Raw genomic sequence first — 26,753 nt, 5'->3', positions numbered from 1 at the left:
TGGACTGTCAAAATTTAACTAAAAGTTAGCATAATTCGTGAGTGGGACCACAGTCTTAAAATGTTATGGAATCTCGTGAACGCGTAAAGGTAGGAAGCCTTTTTTGTAAGGTAACCTCCTTATGAGATGTGTCAAAACTCATCGAAATCGAATCGGTTTAAAATTTCACACACTATGACAGTCAAAGTCGATGACTATTTCTTGGGAAAATTTCCTTCTTCTAGATCTTCAATAAGATGGGACAACTTCAAACAATGTAATTAGAGTAAAAATAAAAAGGGCCCAAGATAACTATCTTGAAGAACACCAGAGTTTGCCTGAGAAAGATGCAGCTTTCTCAGGAAAATCCGGGTGTTCTTCAAGGCAGTCATCGCGGGTTATCGGCAGTTATGTTGCTTACGAGCAGTAATACCCGGAATGCTCGATGATAACTTCGTTTGGGTCGAAAAGCTGTTACTAAACAAAAAAAAAAAAAACGTGATTCTGTTAGAAATAAATCTATAGCTTATTTTCTAATGACTGATTTTATATTTACGTCTGTCGTATTGGTATATAAGATTAATAGGGAATGTGAAATGAAGTCGAATAAAGTTAATTATGCTAAATCTTAATATTTATTGTAAGTAACAAGAGCTCACAATGAGATGCGCACTATTACCCACCTTTCCCCTATGCATTAATTGTAATTCGTGATTCCATAAGTTTAAAAAGTCCATAAATGGTTACTCAACAGTACTTTTATTAAAACTTTGCGGAAACAGCGCTTTTCTTCCAATTTGTCCGCATTTGCTGGATGCCCTTGACTGACTCGCCCCTTCGTCGAAATTACTGCTTTGAAATTGCTCTATATTTTTCGATTGGAAATTTGGAGGGCTCATTGGCTTGGGGACAAAATCCAACTTGTTAGCAGCCAACCACGGCGGAACTAACTTGGAGTAATGACAGCTGGCCAAAAGATGACTTTGCTGCGGGATGTCATCGCCCAGATGCCAACAACCAAATCATGGCCTTCTTCGTTGTCGCTTGTCGGCAAACACGAACTTGAATTTTCGATGCGATGTAAAACTTTTGACCGGGAAGCTGCTCAAAATCGAGTTTGTTTCGTCATCGATTAAAGTGCAGCCGGTCGTGCAAGAGCCTGGCGCACTCTGTTGGCAATTGAATTTGGCTTCAGGTACAGCTTCGGATGGCTACTGGCTGACTGTTTGAAAGTTGGTGTTGTACCTTCTGGCCATATCTCAAATCGAAAAACCGGGGTTGGCTTGAACGCACTTCAACACCTTGCTGTGCAGTTGGCGATCCCTGGTTACTGATATTTTTGTAGGTACACTGATTCGTTTTCACATTTGTTTTTGGCCTCTCCAGCACATTGACGTTATTTCTGAACGAACGCAAATGACTGCTTTGATCAAATTTGCCCATGTTGTTTGTTGTCTATAGAAGTGACACGCCGATTTACTTTTAGTCAGTATTTATCTGTCAAACTGTTTTTTTTATGAAAAACGATCGCCAAAAGGTTGGATTCTAAACTAAATTTCAGTGAGGACGACAAACACACATCTTAAGATGCTGGAATTTATTTTTTGTAATTTGTGTATCAACTCAACATCTAAGTTTTGCGATGTTTCAAGAACTTTTCTTTTAATGTTGTATTAAATATTGACCTGCAACGATTGGCAACGTTCTATGTACTGTTTGAGAATTTTATGTTTTACCTCGTATCGAAGAAGCTTTTAACCCTTTCTACAAAAAATTATTTGATGAAATGATTTCACTTTCTGCTCATTTTACCGCTGCAATCGAATTCGGCTAGCGAGCTCTGGTAGCTCCACCAGAGCCGTATACTTTTTTCAACCAAACTTGTCTTGTAGTAAACATTTAAGTTCGTTTAGGTTTCGGTTTTGTTTTTTTTTTTCTTTATGCAATTGATCCTATTTTCACCATGTTGATCGTTGTTTTCCATACTTTCTTACAGAGTTGAAGCCTTGTAAAAACATCCCGCCCGTGGAACCGTGTGGAACGGAGGAGTCATCGCAGCGGCGGTTCAATTTCGAAGACACCGCCCCAGTGCAATTCCCATACTGCACACACACACAACGAACTGCCAAATGCAGTTACATCGAGCAGGGAAAGCAATCAAGCAAGAAGCAATTGAAGAAAAAGAAGAAGAATAAGAAAAATACAAGTGAAAATAAATTAATGAACGCTTGCAAGTCGGTTTAGCCTCTTTCACCGATCGTTTTTCCTTTCGTTTACATCTGTTTTCGCAAAACGAGTGCATGTTCGTGAATGGAGAGCTGTGAGGATCTTGACCAACGTGCAAAGCAAAGTGGTTGTTGTTTTGTTGGTGGACTGCAGCTGAGTGGAGTAACACCCCGACTGTTCCAGTGTTTGTGTTGGTGTGAGTGAGTATGCGTTTCAGTGAGGGAGGCAGAAAGAAAATAACCGTGGAAATGTGGAAATTTCTACGAGGCTCCCCACGGTAAAGCCAAAGATTGTGACGTGATCGAGTGGATCGAGAAGATGTGCAGATTGTGATAACACATGTTTGGAATTTGCGCAGCTGCCAACGAGTGAAACTTTGCCAGTGGTGTCTGCGGGTTTTGGTGTTGGAACGGCGATCGAAGAATTCCTACGACTGGTTAAATCGAATTGTTCGAAAATTAAGGAAAAGTGAGTGATCGATTGATCACTGCTTTGTTAAACGACTTCACTTTTTGACGTCGGTGTATTGTTGTGTGTTTGAAGAAAAAATAACAACCGGCGACTCATCAGTGCGATAAAAGCGATTAGTGTAAATCGGAATCTAATTACGTTTCGATTGCACCGAGTGTAGCATAGGGCATAGGGCGAACCATTTGAGAGAAAGAGAGAGTGATCCGAAGTGAAGCGATTAATTGAGGGGTTCGCGACCTAACAACGGGTGAGCATTGAAGTTACCGAAGAAGATTGTTGCGTTGATTGTGTTGATCAGTGATTCGGGTGCACAAACAAGCGATGAACTCACCGATGTGATGTGCGTCGGTGCGTGTAGGAAAAGCCATCTCTGAATCCGGCGGCATTAGCCGTGGGAACTCGGTGCTATGGAGATACCTTCGCTGGAGCAGAAATGTAATTATTGAATGTTTGATTCTCTTTATTCTGGTTTGTATTCGAACGAACGATAGAATGACATAGATGACAAAAATCGATTTTTGAAATCGAATTCCTTTTCGTTTTGATACACTAAATGCTTCATTTCAAGCAAAAGAATGAGTAAAGTTGCCATCAATTAGGTTTAGTTGATTATCAGCATCAAATGAGAAACAGAATGCAATGACGAAATTGACATTTTGCCAAACAGTAGCAGTCCATTAAGGCGCTGCTGTGTAACTGCTCTGACATTGAGCTACCCTGAAGCTAAGGGAAACGATGTGTCAAAAGCAATCCTAGTGCACTCAAATAAAAATTTACATTTTTTAAATGACAAATTGAATATATCACGTGACGAAAATAAATGTTATGCGAACATCTCTTAAAATGAATAGAATCATAACATAAGGTTTACGTGACGTTTGGTCACGTCGAAAAATTTGAAAAAAAAATGGCCAACAGTGAGTCCATCAAGTACAAGTAGTTTAAAAATTTGCTAGAATGTTTTCTTAGTTAAAATTTTTTCCTAAGGAGTGTATCGAAAATAAGCTATCCACAAATTTTTTTTTCAAATTATGATAAAAAACGATATTTTATTCAAACTAAAAATTTATCCTTTATTGTACGAGGTTAAACTTGAGCATAATGAAAGCAGGATGAAATTTAAGTTATTCCTGCACGAATTTTCGAACTTTTGATCGAACGCTCTTCATCAAGTTTCGGACAAGTGTTGCATCGCTTTTTTTGGACGCTTGAGCCCAAATTTTTTTGAACTCCTGCATGTTCTCAGCTGCCTTACCAGTCTTCTTGAAGACACTCTTCACTATTGCACATTAAGGTTCGATGGGTCGAAGCTAAGGACAATTTGGTTGATTGATATTTTTCTCAACGGAATTTATACCTTTTTCCGCAAGCCAATTGAGAGTTGTTTTGGTATAGTGGGCCGACGCTAAATCCGACCAAAACAGTCGAGGTGTACTATGCTTCTTATATAAAGGCAGCAATCTCTTCTGGAGATACTCAGATCGATAGATTTCTGCATTTATTGTACCGGTAGTGTAAAAAATGGTTGACTTCAAACCTCAGGAACATATTGCTTGCCATACCAGTACCTTTCGACCGAATATCTCCACTTGAATCGACCTGTCCGCATCGCTCACATTCTCCCCAACGACGAAAGTAATGTATTATGAAGCTGGAATGGTTTTTGAGTCCTCCTTCACATAAGTCTCATCGTCCATCAAAACGCATGCATCCGGGCACTGCAAAAAACGCGAATACAATTTCTCAGCCCTTGTTGCAGCTCGCTTTTTCTGTTCTACACTTAGTTACGAGTTTTTTGCCTCTTGTAGATCTTCAGGTGATTTCGCCTCTTGTTACGCTGGATCATTCCGACACTCGTTCCTGTTTTTTTGGCCAAATCACGTAATGACATTGATTTGTTCTTCATGATTAGAGATACCAATTTCTGGTCCAGTTTCGGGTTGGAAGAACCGGGTTTTCTGCCTTTTCCTGGTAGCTCATCCAAAGAATAGTTTTCCCCAAACTTATTAATGATGGTTTTAACACTCTTCTCACTTAGTCATGTGTCCAGAACCTTAATATTCACTTCCTTTTCAATACGCGTCATTTAGAAAACGCAGAATTTCAATCGCACAAACAAGTAAACAAACGAAAGCTAACAGCCAAACGCACAGTATGCTGTGATCTGAGCATAAAAAACCATCACAAATACATGCGTACAACACAAATGTATGTGGATAGCTTATTTTCGATACACTCCTTACAAAGCAAAAAGAATTGTGATTTTGATTTAACATGTCAACATGTATACCGGTTCTGTCAGCCATACAAACTCACTCTTATCGGTTGCTGGTGGTTTTTACAGTCATTGATCCTCTGCGCTATTTTACTTAAATAAAGGATTTTTTTTCATGGTAAGAATCCTATTGATTCATATAAAAATCTGAGAAAATCTCGACGGGACTTCAACCAATATTTAGAATAACAATTCTCTAGTATCTAAATGAGATATGAACTGATGATAAATGTGAAATGAACGCTACACTTAATTTTATCTATGAATTCCGTAACTTTTAATGGATTTTGCATTGATCGTCTTCTAAATACCAGTCCATTAAAACCTATCAGGTGTACAACTTTGCTTCCGCCGTTGCTTTATTGTGAAAAAGTGCTCACATATGTATTATTCAAAGTGTTGTCCGTCGCTAGCGACAACTTTCTCCCATCTTTCCGGCAATTTTCGGATCCCGGCTCGAAAAAAGGAGTCCTCTTTTGACGCTATCCATGAACCAATCCATTTTGCCAACTCTTCGAAGGATTGAAAATGTTGATCTGCCAGGGATCGTACGGAATATGTGGAAGTCAGAAGGGGCGACATCTGGGAAATACGGCGGGTGGGGCAAGACTTCCCATTTCAGCGTTTCCAGGTACTTTTTGACCACTTTTGCGACGTAAGACCGAGCATTGTCGTGTTGGAGGATGACTTTGTCATGTCGCTCTTGATATTGTGGCCGCTTTTCTTTTAGCGCGCGACTAAGGTGCATCAGTTGCGTTCGGTAGCGATCTCCTGTGATGGTTTCACCCGGTTTTAACAGCTCGTAGTAAATCACACCGAGCTAATCCCACCAAATTCGAATCATAACCTTGGCGCCGTGAATATTCGGTTTTGCCTTCGATGAAGTAGCATGCCCGGGCTTTCCTCATGATTTTCTGCGTTCAGGATTATCGTATCGAACCCACTTTTCATCACCAGTTACGATTCAAAACCCCTTACGGTTTTGTCTTTGAAGCAGTTGCTCACATGCAAATAGACGGCGCTCGATGTCCCTCGGTTTCAACTCGTACGGCACCCAGTTTCCTTCTTTCTGAATCATGCCCAGGGCCTTGAGACGTTTTGAAATGGCTTGCTGACTCACTCCCAACAATTCGGCAAGCTCTTCTTGGGTTTGGCACGAATCTTCATCAAGCAATGCTTCTAGTTGTTCATCTTTGAAGGTTTTTTCTCTTCCACCACCATGTTGGTCTTCGACATCGAAATCACCATTTTTAAAAACGTTGAAACCACTCCCGACACGTTCTTTTACTCAGAGCAGCATCACCGTAAGTTTCTGAGAGCATTCGATGCGCTTCAGCTGCATTTTTTCGAATTGTTACAGAAAAGTAAAACTTCCCGCAAATGGCGAGAATTGGGCACAAAAACAGATATTTTGGAGCGTGAATGATACGAAAATAAGAACAACCTGATATGTGTAAAGTACAGTGGAAATTATTCACATAACTTTTCACGTAACTATGATGTGATTATTTTTTTTGAGTGTAGTCCAATCGTCCACAGATGCTCACTGTATAAATGCCAACTTGAACAATTGTTGGCAGCACCCTCTTAGATTTTTTTGTACATGTAGACTTAATTACGAAAAACCTCTTGGCATGCTTTGTTTTTCCAAAATTTAGCTTGACTATCTTCTGAAATGTGCCAAACTTTTTTCTTCAATTTTTTTGTTCAATTGATTACAGTCGAAAACAGAGTCCACATTAAAATCTGCATTTTTCAGAGGAAAAATTTGCGAATTGTATCGGGGGATCAAAAACCTGTATAGAAAATCTGTACATAGAAGTAATAAGAAATCAAAGCACAACCAAATTAAAAAAAAACTTTACAACACAAATTAACAGAAACCAAAACTTTCCTTGGTCTGAAGTTTATGATGTTGCTAAAATTGCAAAAACGCTGAAAGTGATTTTTGCGTTTGAGCCTCTCGAAATGATGATTTGATGAAAAACTTTTAAATCCAATCGAAATGTGAGAACTTAGTCTGATTATTTTCACTTTCGTTTATTATATATAATACAACCGGTAATCTTTCTTTTTTACTACCTTGCGTTATGACCGAGGCCACTATCTTTCCATCTTATTAGAAGCAATTTGGCAGCATAAGGAATTACGCACAGAAGCACATACACAAAAACAATGCCTCCTGTGAGAATCGAACTCACGACCTCTGATTTACAAGACCAGCGCTCTGCCTACTAAGCTAAAGAGGCCACATTTTTGAATCTGAGTTCTAAATTTTGATGTTAGATTCTGGAACTGAATTCTGAAGCTGAATTCTAAAACTTAATTCTTGATTGCTGAACTGATTACTGAATCTGCGTTGTGGAACTAAATTCGAGACCAGGATTCTGGCTCGGAACTGAATTCTAGTAACGTACTCTGCTTCTAGATTCTACAGCTGAGTGTTAGCTACAGAATGCCGGTTCAGGATTTAGTTGTAAAATTCGGATTCCAAACTCAGCTGCGAAATTCAAAATAATTTAATTCAAAAATCTTCAGATTCTATTTCCTGATTTCAGTTATTCTTCTAGATCGTAGAATTGAATTCTTGAGCTAAATTCTATTCCTGCACTGAACTGAATTCTGAACATGGATTCTGTAGTGTATTTTAGAGCTGAATTCTGGATATACAATTGAATTTTGAATCTGTGAATTTCTCACACCACCACTATACGAAACAACAGCGGCCAAGCAATGCAGAAAATGATGAAAAGTTTATGAAATTGACAATATGGGTGTAAGGGTTTTCAAGGAATATCAACAAACCGGAAGTCGTCATCTTGGATTTAAGAACCACCTCAAACATTGTTTTCTGACATCTACTCATCAATCCCGTTCCGAAAATACCCATACTGTTAGGGGTTTTAAGCAATTTCAATAATCCGGAAGCCGCCATCTTTGATTTTAAAACGAGCCCAAACATCATTTCCTTGCATTTACTCTTCACATCCGTTCCAAAAATAACCATATGATGCGCGGTTTCCACATTAATTACACAAAACTTTTTTTACGAAGTAAATTCCAAATAACGTAAACTATTTTTACGAACCAAATCCCAAATAACGTAAACTTTTTCTATGAACTACCACTTTTTACGAACCCCCGTTTAGTTCGTAAATGGAGGTTTCGGTGTACTCAATGTGATTGTGAAAAAAAATAGAAGATTCGAAATGTCAAAAATCTGCAACGAGCTTTTAAACGAACATCTTGTGATAATTCATACACGGAACGACCGAAATCAGCATTTTCGCGAAAAATTTAGTTGATTTGCTGATTTTAGTTAGTTATTTTTTGAGACAACTAAAAAAATCTTACTTTTGCTGATTTAGATTTTTATTCTCGTTCCCTTAATAATAATAAAATATTTGTTGAAATGACTATTTTTTTAGTTGAATTCACAAATTAAACGTGCTGTCATTTCTTAGCTAAGGCACATTTCATTTCCATTCAACTAATTTTTTAGTTGAATTAAAGAAATATAATGTTGTTTTCAACCAATATGACTGGTTGAATTGGCTTCTGCAATCTGCAGCTATATGGCGCCCTGTCACCGAAACGGTAACACCGTAATGACTACTAGCCACTAGATGGCACACTACTGCCGAAATAATTTCAGACGCGGTTGTCTTTTCTATATTGGCAGGTATAAATACGATGTTGTATTGGAGAAAAAGACATAAACGAAACGTAAACTGTGCTTTCTTCATTCTCACTGAAAACTTTGAGCACTCGGAAAACAGAAACCGAATACAAATAGTACACCGGACGGCGCAGCTCGGAAGGTTTGAAGATACAAAAAAACTTCATCACAATTAGAGTGAAACATTCGAAATTCACTTCACTGTTCCGCGTAAAAACATTATTACGCACAATCGCTTCAAGTGCGCACAAATTCTGAATAAATACGTTTTCCACTAACAGTTTACGACATTTTTACATATCGGTTTAGAAATTTAAATAAAGATATATCGAACACACGCGAAAAACATCAAAACAATTTTCAAGCAGTTTCAATAAGACTGTCCTTTTTAGCTTTTTAATGGATTGTTTTGCTTTGACACTTCTCATGAGTTTTTGGCTAATAAACTTGTTAATAATACCCATTTCAGTTTTGGTTTCTTTGTGCTGTCCTTCAGTAATGATGGTGATAGATAAATAGAAACAAATTTTCTGATTTTAATAACAAAATTAGTTGTCAATGAGAATTTCGTGTTGGATTGAAATATTGCTGGTTTGTGTCCAGGATATTCACCAACTAAACACATTCTCTAAAAATAAGAGTTTTTTCAGCAAAGTAAATTCTCAATTTTTACTAATTTTATAGTTATTTTGGAAATTTTTTTGTTAAAATCAACTAATTCAAAAACAGTAATACGAATTAGGCGCAGAGCTAATTTCGGTCGTTCCGTGTAATCGAGGCATGCCACGGTTTGAAGGTCACGCACAGATCCGACGTCAAAACGAGGTGCATGCACTGTTGATAGTATTTCCATCGCATACTATAATGAATCTAGGTATTTTCCCAAAACACTGCTTTGCAAACGACCGAAAACGAAAAATAAAATGAAAATAGTTACATACGATTGATTCACTACTCTTCTGGCACGTTTCAATTTGCCCTTTCGTAGCGATAAATGGACCAAGATAGCACACGGCTAACGCGCAAAATAAATTGACACTCCCCGTCTAGGTCGGATTCTAAGCTGTTGCAGTGCAACGCAACAACGTTTCTCGTCGGTTTGGTGCGACCTGATAATTCCAGTACCATAATTTGATTGCAACTGCCACACACACACGCGTACAATTTCAAACGTTGTGAGTGCGAAATAACGTCGCAATTTTGTTGTTGCAGTTGCTGTTTGTCGTTTTTTTTGCAACGTGATTTTTTTTATTTATTTATGTTTTGGTATCAGCGCTGATTGCTCCGGCCAGCAGTGGCACAATGCCAGTAAAGTGCCAACCGGACGTGAAACGGTGCCTAGGTTGAGTGACGGTGTTTGACCGATCGCCCGTTGTTCGATTCGGACTGCATCGGGGGTCGTGATGAATAATAGACAGACGATCCAATCGACGAAAACAGTCACTTTACGTAATCGAACGTCCGGGAGTAATATCGTCATCAGCAGCACCAGCATTTCCAGCGGCCGCACCGAGGCGTTGGAATGACTCGAAACTTGCGGAATTTATTTCAGCAGAATCGGAAAAAAAATCAGACTTCGCGGAGATGATTTTTCGTGATAAAGATAATAAATTCAAGTTGATGTGATATTTCATTTAAACACAGTAGACTGGACATGTCACGCGAATGTCGGAATGCTGATGTTGTTGGAAGCAACCGGCGATAATGTGAACAATTTATGATAATTCTATTGAATTTATCGACTCGAGGAATGTCGATTGCTTAGATGGTCATTAATTATTCAAAAATATCATTCAAATTGATATCGAAGTACGAGTTATAAAAGAAATAAGCTAGCAGCCCGTGCTGTAGCATAGATTGAGGCTCGAAAAAAATTAAATCATATCTAAGTTTTCGAAAAAAATTTGTGACAATTTCTTTTCTTTGCAGAATTACTTATTGTCGTCAGAAGTAAGTCGAATCACAAAAGGAATGTAAGACTTTGCTTTCACTACCAACAACTGGACCATTTAAAGCTAGCGATTGACCAGAAATTGCTCAACTTAAAAAGTGTCGTGTTCCATCAGGACAACGCCAGGCCACGAACGTCCCGAGAAGCTTGGTTGGGAAAAATCGATGCTTCCACTAAGTAGTTTGGATCCGGCACCAAACGATTACAGTATTTTTCTAGCATTGCCATATTTTTAGTAAAAAACAATGACTAGAGTGTCTCTTTCCATGGGCTTCCAGAAATAGGCTGCTTTGAAATTCGGTTTATGTTAACTTTAAGATGGGAAAACCCGTTCAGAAGCTTGATAGTTCTACCGAAAGAACTAGTTATCCTGAACCTTTCTTCAGTAATTTTTTATATTCCTACGGGAAAAATACGAGGAAATGAATTCAATTATAGTTAGTTAGTTGTACGTTCAAATTAGTACTCTAGTGTAGTTTTTCAAAACCTTTTCTATAATATTCTTAAATACTGCAACCGATTGTAAATATGAGACATTATTTTATGAATCGAACGGATTTCGAAAAAAAATCTTCTCCTACGTCTTTCCCACTGCCTACATGAGTTCGTTTCTCAACCCCGAAAACAGAGTTAGGAATTTATTTTGATACAGCAGGGTAATAATCACAATGTTAAACCTCTATAATCTAGAGAAATTCAACAAAATAACGAAATTGACAAGACTTATACTACATTTAATGGAACTGCGCTGTAAAATGAGCTAACCAAGCCCGTACACAGGATTTCATTTTGGGAGGGTTAAACAATAAAACATCTAACTGATGATTATTTATGTATCTATTTCTAGACGAACCTTTAGTACCTTTTGTTTCTTGAAGGCGCCAGTGAGGATTCAAAAGAACAAATCAATTAAAAAGAATTTCGTTATCCGAAAGTCGTTACGCCGAAAGTGGTTTCACCGGAAGGGTTTTTCAACTGAATATATCGTGTAGATCATTAATATCGTTTGATTATTAATTACGATAGAACAGACGTAGATGCAATGTAGCATTGCATTCAAGTCTAGCGGTTTCCTCAATAAGAACGGTACTTTTACTGCCCGATAGTGTAAGTTCACGTAAAGTTTAATGTGACAATTCCTCAGAACCGATTTCATGATCTTTCCTCCCCATTTTACCTCTCTAGGCCTGCATTAGCCTGTTGTCGGTTAATCGTTTTGTTCTCTTATGGATCCAAGCTTCATCAATAGTTACCAACCGATACCAAAAATCCAACCGAATCATCACCGACGTAGCCGAACATGATTCCGAAGTGCGCTCGCGTTCATATTTTTAGTCCTCAGTAAACATGTGCGACACTATTTTTCATCTGTAGAATCTTGCTTAAACTATGGTTTGCACACCTAGTGCTGCCCCCTTTGGGTACATGCCTGGATTTAACCTGGAGGCTAGAAGAAACACAAGTAAAAATATTATCTTCCGCAAATTTTGATTCGGTTCTGTTATTCAATTTTCCATTCGATTGCGAAGTAGTAGTTTTTCCGCTAGCTTTACGGAGTTTTTCCGGTAACTGTACGGAAATTACTTATCTCAAACATTTCCACTCTGTCAAGAATATGTGAAATGCTTTAGTTTATTTGAAAGAAACGAGTTTAAGAATATTTTTTTTATTCAACTAAAAATAAACTTTTCATTGTACGAAATGATAGCTATTTATACTATAAACTACTACACATATTCGCGTCTCGTTAGATGCTTATGAGCATCGCAGTTTCACACAAATTTTCAATCCAAAACATGTGAAAACGAATTGTTTCTCCTAGTTCACAGCTCAGTAGGCTGAATTTTACATTGAAATAGACGCAAACTTTAGTTTTACATGTTAATAGATGTAATATTCGGTCATTACTCAAGAAAATATGCCAAGCTGTAAGTTCAAGTCATGTGTAGGTTCAACTTTTTTTTAAGAGTGTACTTTACTTGAATTTCATAACTAAGATTAAAGTTTTCCAATGCTCTAGCTTTTGTTTCATGAAATTCATGAAACATTGACATTGTATTTTCGTCAAAAAATTCATTCTTCGTAGTTGCAACTTTCTAAAGTTTTCATGAATTCTGATAAAATTCAAAAACACCTTGTCTTTGAATTTTATTATCTCCAGTAGTTCTCGAATCGATTCTATTTTTTTACACAATCTTCCTTAATATAGAAGCTTAGTGTAAGCAACTTTATCATTCTCAGTTGTTTTTGTTGAGGGTATCAATGTAGCAAAACTATGTATAATTGTCCCATATCTTATGGGATATCTTATGTTTACGGGACAGCAGAGATGTCCATCTCCTCTGTGTGACGAAGAGCAAGCAAAATTTCTCCCCTCGCACTGACAACTACAACGAGAGCTCTTCTCTTCCACATATATACACCACTGTTGTAGGAAGTGTGCACGCATCATGAGTGCGTTTGTTTATTTCCTTTTACCTCCTCCACTGAATCGCACCAAAGTGCTAGAGCATTGGCTAATAAATTCTCTGAGGTGGATGCAGATACTTTCACAGAGGTGTACACTAGGGTGGGACAAGGTTGTATGGGAAAAATTATTTTCTCGCTCCACCAAACTTTTCGTGTTCCTTTTGGGTCCCATAAGCACCATGCAAAATTTTAGCTCGATAGGAGAAACTATATTTTCTCGCCCGCGGTTCAAAGTTTGTATGGGATTTAGTATGGGAAAACTAACTTATAACAAAAAAATCATCTGGAGGTCACCCTATATATTCAAAAAATCAGCGGGCATGTAATTTTTGTAGGAAATTTAATGAGGAAGAAAACCTTCGAAGACTGTAATATAATCCGACATCTGTAAAAAAAGTTATTAAAGAAAAACCGACACAAGGTCCGAATGATGGCTCATTCCTTAATACAGGGTGATTTTTTAAGAGCTTGAGAACTTTTTTAAACAATAAAACGCATAAAATTTGCAAAATCTCATCGGTTCTTTATTTTAAACGTTAGATTGGTACATGACATTTACTTTTTGAAGATAATTTCATTTAAATGTTGACCGCGGCTGCGTCTTAGGTGGTCCATTCGGAAAGTCCAATTTTGGGCAACTTTTTCGAGCATTTCGGCCGGAATAGCCCGAATTTCTTCGGAAATGTTGTCTTCCAAAGCTGGAATAGTTACTGGCTTATTTCTGTAGACTTTAGACTTGACGTAGCCCCACAAAAAATAGTCTAAAGGCGTCAAATCGCATGATCTTGGTGGCCAACTTACCGGTCCATTTCTTGAGATGAATTGTTCTCCGAAGTTTTCCCTCAAAATGGCCATAGAATCGCGAGCTGTGTGGCATGTAGCGCCATCTTGTTGAAACCACATGTCAACCAAGTTCAGTTCGCCCATTTTTGGCAACAAAAAGTTTGTTAGCATCGAACGATAGCGATCGCCATTCACTGTAACGTTGCGTCCAACAGCATCTTTGAAAAAATACGGTCCAATGATTCCACCAGCGTACAAACCACACCAAACAGTGCATTTTTCGAGATGCATGGGCAGTTCTTGAACGGCTTCTGGTTGCTCTTCACTCCAAATGCGGCAATTTTGCTTATTTACGTAGGCATTCAACCAGAAATGAGCCTCATCGCTGAACAAAATTTGTCGATAAAAAAGCGGATTTTCTGCCAACTTTTCTAGGGCCCATTCACTGATTTGCAAGCGTTGCTCGTTAGTAAGTCTATTCATGATGAAATGTCAGAGCATACTGAGCAAATAATAATGCATGAAAATCATAACCTCAAAAAATCTGAGCAAATACTAATGCATGAAAATCCTAACCTCAAAAAAATCACCTTTTATATCTAGCACCACTGCTGCTAGTGGTGGTAATATGAGTTTAATTTCTTTTATTATGCTACAACGGTTGATCTGAGTTGTTTGATGTCTTCACAATAGGTGCTCGGTGTAGTTTGAAGATTTTTTTAAACTTAAAAACCATGTTCCAAAACTCACTGTAAAGACACACAAAAAACTAACTTTTTTATTTGAAGAAATACAATTTTGAAGTCTTCCACAATATTGTTGATAAACTCAAATACTATAACTTTGTCGAAGACATAAACCATCTGTCTCATATGGTTTAGAAGACATGGACGATAGAAAAATAAGAAAAAGCAAAACTTGGAATCAATGTTTTTTTCATAGTATTAAATGAAATCATCCATATTTTCTAAACCATATGAGGTTATAATTGAAGTTCACAGAAGTGTGCGATCACCATCACGCGCCAGTGGTCACTTGGGTGTATTTAGACGAGAGCGCGTGAGAGCGATTCATGCGAAGAGAATGTGTTTCACTAGCGCCAGCTGCTTTAACCACAAGCACACACTCAACTGCTGTCTATTCGACACTGAGAAGAAGTGCGCTTTCCTCTTTGTGCGATGCTTCGTTTTTTGCATCCTCGGTGTGGACAAGAATCTGACGCCAGCGTGTATCACTCTGGTGAAATGCCATCTCTGCGGGACAGTTAGACTTGAAACGGTAGTAAGCTCCTGTAACAAAGAAGATTTTGTAAAAAATGGAATTGATTCGATCAGTAAAACTGGAAATAATAAATTTCAAACACACTCGTTCAAGAAAAGAATAGCCGTTTGAGGAGACAAGCGAAGAGGCTAGAGGAGTGGTACTGTTTCTACAACTAGTTGACAATGTATTGTCACTTCAACAATATAAACATTAAACTTTAAATGAGTTTCGCACAAAATTCTAATTGAAAATAACCAATAGGTAAAAAGTTACATCCAAACGGGTTGTTGCCGACGCTCCACAATTTTAACTAACTAAATAAAAACAAATTTATCGATCATTTGGAAAACAAATCACAGTAGGCTTGAACTACTACAGCGAGTGGCAGCGATGCCAGATAGTAATAGTGTCATTTCCATAGATTGGCATTGGTGGTGGAAAGCTTTTCTTTTGCTCGCCAAATAAAACTAGTTCCTGTTGATCTCCGTTGATAAATTCAAATTTAGTAGAAAAAAAATCCAATTTCCGTAGATTTTGTCTACAGATCCGTAAGTCCGTAGAAAATTTTCTGATCCGTAGATCTACGGAGATTTCCGTGGCGAGTGGTAAGAATCTCCAAGCGAGTGATATACTCTTAGCAGCCGCTCCCTAATTTTGGGTATAAACCTACCCAAAACCAACTAAAGTGCATCCCCGAAATTTTATGTAATTAGCGTATTACAATAACCGGACCCACGAGTGATGTTCTCAATATTTAAGTAAATAAAAGATTGCCCAAAGGGTAGTCAAGGCAACTTTGGAAATACAAGGAGAGGTGACAAAACTAATTCGATTGTTTATGTCTTTCTCAATCACTGTGAAAACCGACTTTTCAATCGAATGTCAAACACCATTCGGATCAGCTCGACGAACTGAGTCAATGTCTGTGTGCACCTACACTATGTTATAAGAATATTCGGTTCCGGGAATAAGGTGCCAATTGTAAAAAACGTCTATTTCAAGAGTATTTGTTTTTTGTAAGAAATAATGTGATGAGTAGGAAATTCTTTAAATTGGTTAATTTCTCAAGTTTGCAGATCAAGATAGTCTAGGGCCAATTAAACTCATACATATAAAATTTTGATGAAATCAAACCCAAATTAGCAGGACTGATAGTCGCAAAAAATATCCAAGTTCGATATTCAATTCTCACATTAGAAGGTGTTCAAACCATCATAGAAAAGCGTAAAATATCTTCTAAGTTGTGCTCGAAACATGGTGTAGTGTATAGTCATACGAACTGTTTTAAGTTGTACAGAACCCGTCATTTATTTCGAACCACCATTCAAATCGAAGGTGCGTGGAATTGGGAAATTCTTTTAAATTGGGTTTGAAACTGTTTCAGTTTGTAATTCATATGATCCGATACGATCTGATCTGAAATATTGGAAATAGAGGTCAAATTCTTTAAAATGGAACTCACTTCATTTTCTCATATATGATTGAATCGATTTTAACTAACTTAAATCCAAATGCAGTATATAAGTACTATGCAAAAAAGATCTTCAAACTGGTTCCTAAACTTTTTTAACTCGTAGTATTTTGACGAATCTTTCAATAATATATAGGAGATAAAAAATAATATGAGAAAGGCATCATTACATAACTAGGTTGATTAGAACAGGTTTTTTTTACTGAAAACAAAACCATATGATCAGTTTTTGCGATGACTGAATGGAAACATATATTGGAAAAGCCAAATGAATGAGAAACACACAGAAAAGATTATTTTTTGTAAAAAGATACGCTTAGAGACAGGACTCGAACCTGCGTTCTTATGCATTCCGTACATACGCGCTACCATTTCGCCACCCTAAGCCTTGTGATAGACACAGCTCCAACACACGAATGGGTATGATAAAGCGTCCTAATCCTAGCAGCCTCACGACCGATATCCCATATCCATTAGTAGGTAGGCAGCAAGTGATTATAAATATGTTGTCTGATCAACAGAGAAGATTGAATAAATCGTTGAGACCATATAATTTTTTCAAGTCTAATGTACAATGTATGCAATACAGCATAGAGTATTAGACTATTAAAACAGAAAGTGAAAGTCGATAAACGTTGACAGTTTTGTCATTTCCGATCAGGTTGTTCAGATCTTTGCTAAAGATCCCAACAATATTGACCTATATTTCGAATATCTCTCTACGTTTTTTAAGTTCTGTTCTCTTCTTCTAAAGTTTATAAACAAGTTTTTTAAATGCGATGGATGGAAATATCTTAAATAGCAATTTACAATTTTACATTGTTTTTGCATTGTTTTAAAACGCAAAAACAGCTTTCACCGCGTTGTTGTACTAATGTTGGTAAAAATAGTAAGAATTGGTTCATAGTTTCAAAATGCTTTTGTCATTCTTTCCAATCAGTTGTTGAAGTCAATTCCCGGAATAGCCTTCAATTGACTCAAAACGATTTCCCGGGAACGGTCGTTTCAGTTACTGAACAGCCAGAAGTCACACAGAGCTAAATCAGGCGAATACGGTGGTTGCGGAACGATTTTGGTTGAATTTTTGGTGAAACAATCACGATAACGCGACGCTGTTTTTCGAAAGAAATTAGTGATTTTGGAGGTTCCAAAATCACTCAATCTTTTGTTCACTTTTGTTAGGCCCAAATGATCTTTCAAAATGGTTTTTACTGATCCTTCCGATATTCCAACGATCCCAGTGAGGCCTCTGGCTTGTTATCGTCGATTCTCGAGCATTAATTCAGTGATTTCATTAACGTGTTCATCATCAGTTGATGTTGATGGCCGTTCTGGACGTGATTCATCGTCAACGATTTCTCGATACTCTGTGAACAACTTGTACCAATCAAAAACACTTGCTCGTGACATATAATTATTTCACCGAAGGCCTTTTGCAACATTCTAAGCATTTCGGCACACGAAATTTGATTCCGCACACAAAATTTAATGGAACTTCTTTGTTGAATAATTTCACTCATTGTAAATATCGCCGATTGCGCTTTTAATACTCCAGGAAGACAGACGTGGTTCGTCGTCAACTAATGAATATTTTGACGTGACACTTGGCACAGATGTCACTTAGAGTAAAGATATTTCGACGAATAAGGTTTCCGCGGGAAATATAATTCAAAAGTCTTACTACTTATTTCCCACAGTAGTAGAGTGGATATTCAAAGAGAAATATCAGTTTATTTGGTTCGTCTTTCTGGATAAACTGACAATGGCTGATTTCCTATGATTGTAAGTAGAACCTTAAGCAAGGCGTTAAATGAAACCGGAATTATGCATCGGAAATTTACCGGACAAGATCCTTAAGTTTTACACAACCATCCGCTCTTTTATTAAAAAAATAAAAATGTTCAACTCAACACATCGAATGGACGACGAGTTCCAGTAGCTCCGGAGGAAGTTTGATTCTTCGCGCGTGACAAACCGGTACTCATAAATGCTTCAGTATGGAATGTGTCCGAGAAGTTCGTAGTTGCAATAATACACTACCGGAGCTGTTTGCAATATTTACGAAACCATCGGAGACGGCTCTTGAACGGCAACAAACACTTGCTCCGGTGCCCACCCGCACCCGAACCGTTTGCGGGGGCCGTGCTGAAAGAGGCCGCCAACTGTCCATTGTTTCTGCCAACGCCAGTCGGTCTGTGCTGGATCGTTGCCGGTAGCAACCTAGCGGCTGTTTTTTTTGTTGTTGCAAGAGCCGGACTTGGTATTCATACAAGAACGCTCGAATCTTTTGCAACATGCAAGCAACCGCCAAGCAGGCCGTCAGAGTTGGTGGCATCGAGGCACCCTCTGCCCGCCTGCTGAGTTTAGAAACTATGGACATTTCAAGTGCGTTGGTGATGGCAGCGCTCGTGGTTTCGTTGATCGCTGCTTTGCAAACTGTCATCATATTTGGGTCAAATACGTGAAACTTTTGAATAATCGTTTATTGCGCCCGAGGTAAGGTTTTGGATCATACCTTGAAAAGCAGCGGTTAGGAACGATTATTTTTTTGCTGATGAACAAAAAAAATGGGATTGAAGATGTTTGACGTTGAAGATACCGTAGGCAGTCAAACTATTTGTATGAAATTTGATAAACATGTCTGATATCCCGTGTACAAGTTTTCTGTTACTCGGTGGAATATGGCTTGGGCTCACGTAGTTGCGCAACATGAACAAACAATTCCAAATCTGCGGAAAATGCGCGCAACCCCCTTCAAACGAATGCACCCGTGTGGAGAAATCCGCTGGCATCATTTTTTACCACCGAATGACTCCGCGGCTGCACCAACAACGCCATGGCATCAGCGTAGGCTTAGGCGCTGTTACTAAAAGCGAAAATTTAAGACGCATTTTTTATTCGAGGCCTGCTTTGGTAGCAAAGTGAAACGCGTAAGTATTTTTCTGCATGCCGGCCTCGTCGCCAATCGTTGGACGGACGGTTGTAGGTTAAGGGTTTCCTCCGGTCGGTTGGTGGGACAAACAACGCACCACCGAGTACGAGTCGTACTCGGACTCTTCCCTCCTTTCCTTCGCCCTTTCTCGGTGAGTGTGCAGTTCCTATCAAGCTACATGAATGAAGGCTGCTCCGAGCTTTGAATAGAAACAAAGCTCGCTCGAAAATGCAATTCTCAAATCGCAGTCAGTCGCTCGTTTACCCAGTTTGTTTACCAAAGTGGCGGAAAAAAGTGTTTTGGTATCTATGCGTTAGGGGGCTCATGAAAACACATACCTAATGAACAATTCCAGAAATGTGTTGCAGGTAAAAAAATGAAATTTTGCATCCGTCTTCAATATAACAAATCATTTTGCACGAATGATGACGAATGATCCAACTCAAGAGTGACGTTTAAAAAGGGCGAATGATTTTGTAAGCGCTTGTTTCATATCACTATAGCTCGGAAACTGTTGTTGGTAGAAAAACCAAATATACTATATAAAGACTGTCCCAGAAAGTATGGACGCAACCAAAAACCGCTGCCATTTTGCAATGGTTCAGAATCTGTCAATTTTTATGGCTGCGTCCTGTTGTTTACACTCTTCTCTAACCACTTGTGCAGTTGTTTATTCGTTTTCATTAGTTTGTTTCGAAATGCGTTGACTTTCAGCAGAGCAACGTCGAAATATTGTGTACAAATGGTGCACAGAACGCGGATTGTCACCGAGAAAGATAGCAAAAATGGAAGGAGTAAGTGAAAAAGCCGTGCGAAATGCAATCAGGAAGTTCGGTGAGGATAACACCTTTGATTCTTACAATACGATTCTTGCTGGAAATTTGAACAGCATAATCATGGACGACGAAACCTACGTGAAACTCGATTACAAATCCTTGCCGGGACCACAATATTATACCGTGCGAGAAGGGCAAGTGTTAAACCAGTCCGAGACATCGATTGAAGTCGAAAAATTTGGTAAGAATGCTATGGTCTGGCAAGCAATTTGTAGCTGCGGTAAGATTTCGAAACCCTTCATCACCACTGCTTTAATGAACAGCGAAATATACATCAAGGAATGCTTAGGGTCTAAACGATTAAAAAATCATCATTTTCGCGAATTTTTTCCAGAATTATCGTTCAACCAAATGAATTCAAATGTTTTGCATGATGAAAAGCATCATTCGAACAACATTTTGTAATTTTTTTGTGAAAAAATATTGAGAAATAAGTCTGTGAAGAGGTATTTTCGAGAACGCTTCTTAAAAATCATGATTTGCGGTGTCCACTGTATCTCAGCGCAGACTAATCAGAAGTGAACAAATGAACGCAGCATAATTAGAGTCTAGACCTCAACGTTTCTGTTTGATTTTTTTAAATTTTTTATATTTTTGTGGTTGTTCAAATCGAAAGCTACGATTTTTCACGAAAAAAAAACACCATTTTGTAGCTGTTAAACCTCCCCAAAGTAACAAACAACGAAAAGGAAAACATTGGAGTCTGGTTTTTTATACGTAGAAAGTGTATGAAAAATTTGAATAAAATGAATGAAATGAAATTTGAATGATGACTTTCAAAACCTGCTTTCGGGGAAAATGCGTTTAAAGTTTTTGCCTTTCTCTATAGAAAGGTATTAGAATTGCTTGAAAAACCGACTTTCGAACGGAGCCCCGGAGACCCATAGTGTTATATACCATTCGACTCAGTTCGACGAGATCTTTGTCAATAAAATCAATGGAAACAATTAATTACTGCAGGAAGCCCGTAGGGTCTAACATTTTCAAAAAATCATATTTTTTTTATAATTTATCAAAACGAAACATTTCAAGAATGTTTTGTCAAGTTTTGAAATCAATCGAAGTAGAAATCTTGGGCCTGTGCACCGAGTTCTTGCTTCTTCTAAGAATGGGATAGCCATAGATAAAGGTCCATATTTACTAATTAAAACATTCATGTTCAAGTTTAAAACGAAATCTGTTCTCTTAATTTTAAAATTTACTTATTTATATCCTATCCTCTCCTAACTTAGCTAGTTGTAATTTACAGTATGGATTGCTAAAAATCCGGGGGGAGGAGTTAGAACGCGCAGCGTAAATCCGATTTAACCAATGACGTGTCTCGGTCATTGTATTGTATTTGAGTAGGAGAGAGTGAGTAATGTTTCTAGACAAGTGTGTGAGTGTGATACAAAAAGGGGAGGTTGAGAGTAGTCAGGTTTAACTCTCGTGAGTGTCGGTTCGAGTCAGTGTGTTTTCCTGGGTTACTGTTATTCTAGGTCATGCCATATGGCACTGTTTGAGAGAGGTGTAGAGGTGTGGAACGTGGAGAAGCGGGGAAATGACATAACTGGATTGTTTTTAGTTGATATTTGATGCTTACGTTTCCGTGTTTATACTTGTCGTATGAATGCGGTATTTTTCGTTGGACTGAAGTAAGTGCTGACAATTTAATTGTCTTGTGTAGGTGAAGTTTATATTTCAAGTGGGTTTCTGGGTTTCATGAGTGGAAATTTGTCGAGTACGTGTTTTATGGAAATTTGTCAAGTGCGTGTGGTCTGAAGTGTGGGAAAGATTTACTTTTGAATATTTTACATGGTCTGGGATGTGTGAAAGATTTAATGTTACATGGTCTGAAATGTGTGAAAGGTTTAATGTTACATGGTCTGAAATGTGTGAAAGATTTAATGTTACATGGTCATATTACACATAACTTACAGAGTTTCGTTCCAATAGGCTTGAAAATTTCACAGAAAATTCTTCAAATGTTTTACTATAGGAAAATATGAAGAAAATAATAAATGATTTTGAATTCAAAATGTTTTTATATAGAGCAGATCAATTGACAAGTTATTTAATGGTTCTAAACAAGTAACTTTCTTTTCGCCAGTGGTATTCGTTGAGTATAGACTAAGACTGAAGCAGTTGATTCACTTTCAGTCTAGAGATCTTCCAGTTAGTGATTGCGATTTGTTTGTGTAGAAATCCGAATCGCATGTGCTACATTTGATTATATCGTCTTAAACTGCACAACACTCTTCGTACAAGTGTATTCGTATATGCTTTTGTAAATTTAATTTGAGCATATATTTTGAGTCGCATTGTGTAGAACATTGAAAATATCCCTCATTTGGACACCTACAAATAATAAAAATTACAAAAAAGTTCGACATAATAAAATTAGTCTAACATCTTTGTTTCCCTGTCGTTTTAAATCTCCAACCTATTATGCTAGATCGACCTGGATGGTTAGGATTTACTGAGCTTCATTTCAGCTCCATGTTACAGAAGACGTATACGCATATTTGATGTTATCGACTGTAGTTTCACGAAGTACTTGAAGATTATGTTTTGTTTTGATGACGGTAAGACTTTAGGAAACCGCAATAAGCAGCGTTTCTCTCCGTTTTTTTTTTCAAAACGGTACGTGCCGTTGCGGAATTAAGCCGGACGATTTCACTACTTTTTTCAAACTATTTGTTTGTTTATACTGGATTTCCTAGCAACTGTTCGTAGCAACTAAAATAGTGTTGCTCGCTAATTTGATTTTTATTATTAGCAAGGGGTCACTAGATTTGTGGTAACTGATGGTAAATGATCAACAATCACTTTTCAGACCGCTTTTTCTTCGAAGTGCCTGGTCGTGTCGTCGGTTGAGCCTTTTTCAAAAGACAGTCTAGATCAGTGTTGAATAAAAAAACAAGGTATGCAAAGTGACATTTTGGAACAAAGTCTACATGTACAGAAAGTTCTAATTCAATTCTGAGAGAGTGCTGTCAACTGCAAATAGTATTCGCCTTCGTTAGAATCGGTACGATTATCTCCGGAAAGTCAATGTAAGTTCTCTATTAGAGAAACTTTCTGCGGGAGACGGACCATTACCATGTCGAATTACCAAAATTTTAAAATGTTATAATTATTAATTTGTTTTCTTCTAATAATTGTAGGTGAAATCAAATACTATCTTTTCACATTCAGCTTAACTATATGCCGGAAATTCAAACTTTACGGCTATTTTTGCTATTTAATTGAATAATTTTAAAAATAGGAGAATTTTTTAGTTCATTCATCTTTTAAGAAATATCGCAGTGTTTCCAAACCGAAAAATTTGAATATTAAATATAATATTCTAATAAGTAAAATGAATCCTACGTGATGTAACAGTTTTTACCAAATTCTTCCTTCCCTTTCGTCACAAATTGTCACAATATTGTATAAAACCACCTCTTGGTGTTTTTGGTCCATAAAGCGCATTTTCGTCCAATTTTCGAACTGTCGGGACTAGAGATGGGGAAAACTGTTCGTTTTTAACGAGCCGCTCTGAACTTCAATGGTCTACCAAAAAAACTAGTTCTGTTGAACCGTTCTTTCGTTCTTTTGAGATTTTTGTCTGTTACTCCGAAAAAAATATGAGTTATATTTTGTAGTAAACAATTTATTCTCTTTTGCGTACTTGTTTAAACATCGCGAATGTATGAAACTTTTGCCACATTCGTAAAATCCACTGAATAGGATGGAGTACTATCATTGTTTAATAAAGAACTGATTGCCCATCTCTAGTCTGGACCCTGCCAAAAAAATGAAATTGGTTTGATTGAGCGCAAAGGAAAAATACGTGCACCGACGACACGACCTGCCACTCGCTTTGCAAAACTGTATCGCAAATTTATCTACCCCTCAGTAACTCGTAATGTCAAAATGAAGTCTTTCGAAAAATATTTTAAATTGGCAACCCAGACCGATAAGCTGTTGTTTTTCGAATAACAGTTACCGTAACCTTAGTTACGGCTTCTATAATCTAAAGATCTAGTAGAAACGAATCCTGGTGTCATGTACAGAGCAAAATTATATTAACCTAACATGATTGAATGATTGAAGTGGTAAATCAATTGCAATAGTAAGCAAAACACTATAGCTCGCGCAGGGGCTCTGACAGAAAAATGACGACTTGCTGCTAAACAAAAGTGGTATATTGGGAATGAAGCTGCCACTATATTTTGGCTGGACTACTACCAATAAAGATGCTAAAACGTGATGAAGTCTTTGATGTAAAAAATGGATAAAATGCTGGAGAAATCTTTGAAGAGGAGAGTTCTTGAATAACTTTCGAGCCCATCAAAATTAATCATCCATACTGTTTCTGTCCGACGTTCGATAGTAAACTAAAATTTAGAACAGGAGCTAATATGCTAGGACTCTCGTGGAAATAAAAGCTAACAAAACTACTCGAAATTTTGGTTTTAGTTGCATCATTAATTTGGTAAGAAACACATAGGAGTCGAAAATTCTTGATCTTTGACCTGCTTTCAACAGAAATAGCAATTGGAATAATAAATAGAATATGAATAAAAGGAAACTTATAAAACAAACCAGTGCAATGGAATAACATTGAAAATTACGTGACATCAACAAAAATTTCTATCTTTCTTACTCATTAATAATAATTTGGAGTTCAATGAACACTATACAGCAATACAATATTGAAACTTTATTTCAAAGCTCAAAGCTATAATTTCACTATCTACTCAACATTACGGGTATTCTTGTTAAGTTCCTTTATCAGGTACAATCGCATAGCTTGAATCAACGTCGGATCGCAATCATGTCTCAGATCGTTCTTTTCATTCTGCATTGATTTCAAGACATCTTCGAAGGTTTTTATGATCATCTGATCTCTCTGTTATATGCATTTTGTTACCGTTAAATCAATCGTTGGGTCTGAGTCGAGTCTTACGAAGATCAAAACAGTTGCATGTCCTGCTGAAGGTGAGCCTTCAGTTCAGTTATTCAAAAAACTTTTTAAGATTGGTTGATACATTGCCATTCAGTTGTGTGTATTTTGTTATCCATTGATTCAAAGTCAGTAGATCTTTGTCTTACCTCAACGACTTTCGGAATGCTTTGGTGAAGTTTTTATTCTGCTGACAAAACCGAGAATAAATCGTTTTATGGACTGAAAACGATAAATACATTTGCTACGTCTTTGGAAACAAAGAAAAGTATAAACTTACTTGCCCTTGCAAATTATCAGTGGTTTTACATTATTTTCGGCGGTAGCTATTAATTGCAATAGAACTTTGCCCGTTCAACAATTCTAATTGAACTATTTAGACTAGTATTTTATATAGATAAAAATATATCAAATCTCCGTAGCCGAATCGAAAATTTGATATAATGAAACAAAACCAAAGTTTGTTTTTGTTTATTTTTGTTGCTATGATTTTTGCTAATGAGATCATAGCAACCAGAAAAGTGTTGCTGGAAATAGTTTTATTGATAATTACCAAGGGGTTTTACAATATTGTAGTAACTAGAGGTGAATCACTCACGGACACATTTCGGGACAAATTTTGTTCGGAGTATCAGGTCGTGTCGTCGCGTGCACCGTTTCGGACATTATTATTGACACGTGATTATCTAATTGTATCGAACTAGACACGATAATGAATTGATATTTTTTGCTGTTGACGATTGTAGTTTGGTGTAGCGCAAATAAAATCCAGAGCTGCAAAGAAAAAAAATTCAGTGAATTTACATCTTTTTTACCTTTTTTTATATATATAAAAAATAGGTATAGAACTCGCTCAAACTTTAGTAAATTTTTCCGAGGCCCGGAGGGTGTGTGTGTGTGTGTGTGTGTGTGTGTGTGTGTGTGTGTGTGTGTGTGTGTGTGTGTGTGTGTGTGTGTGTGTGTGTGTGTGTGTGTGTGTGTGTGTGTGTGTGTGTGTGTGTGTGTGTGTGTGTGTGTGTGTGTGTGTGTGTGTGTGTCTGTATGTGTGTTGTCAACTAAGAGGTCGAGATCTCAGAGATGGGTGGACCGATTTTGATCAAACTAGTCGCAAATGAAAGGTCTCCACGTCACTCAAAACGCTATTGAATGGTTTTGAGATCGGATGTTTACTTTTTGAGTTATACGAAGTTTTATGTCAAAATTTTCAGTTTTTCGACAGTATCTGTCACAATTGACCTTGAAAACAGAATATGTTTTCAGACTTAGATTCCGCACGGTAATACCTATCCAACAAGCCATAGATTGTTAAAATCCGTCCATTTTTAACGGTGATATCGAAATTTTTGTGTAAACGACTTTTCCCCCTATTCCAGCAGTAGAAGTTTTGAGCGCTGTATGACAAAGCAATGCTTGGGAGCAACGGAAAACACGATTTTTTATACTGTTACATACAATTGTTTCTAAGTACCAAAAAGACTGTGTACAGCA

General features: G+C 37.5%; 1 protein-coding gene and 1 non-coding gene across 4 annotated transcripts in view; one reads left to right on the top strand and one right to left on the bottom strand.

Moving 5' to 3' along the window:
* Positions 1 to 26,753, top strand: part of LOC131439313 (mucin-5AC) — a 309,210-nt gene that overhangs the window by 11,035 nt on the left and 271,422 nt on the right. For all 3 annotated transcript variants that reach the window (XM_058610194.1, XM_058610193.1, XM_058610192.1), the window contains exon 2: positions 1,976 to 3,111. The gene's annotated coding sequence lies outside the window, so the exon portion shown is untranslated. The remainder of the gene's footprint in view (positions 1 to 1,975; positions 3,112 to 26,753) is intronic.
* Positions 7,128 to 7,200, bottom strand: Trnat-ugu (transfer RNA threonine (anticodon UGU)). Its single transcript has one exon. It is a non-coding gene; the product is annotated as a tRNA-Thr (tRNA).

This window comes from Malaya genurostris, chromosome 3 (genome assembly GCF_030247185.1).
Source record: "Malaya genurostris strain Urasoe2022 chromosome 3, Malgen_1.1, whole genome shotgun sequence".
NCBI lineage: Eukaryota > Metazoa > Arthropoda > Insecta > Diptera > Culicidae > Malaya > Malaya genurostris.
Note: the sequence above shows the minus strand (reverse complement) of the source record. Positions and strands in the feature narration are given on the sequence as shown.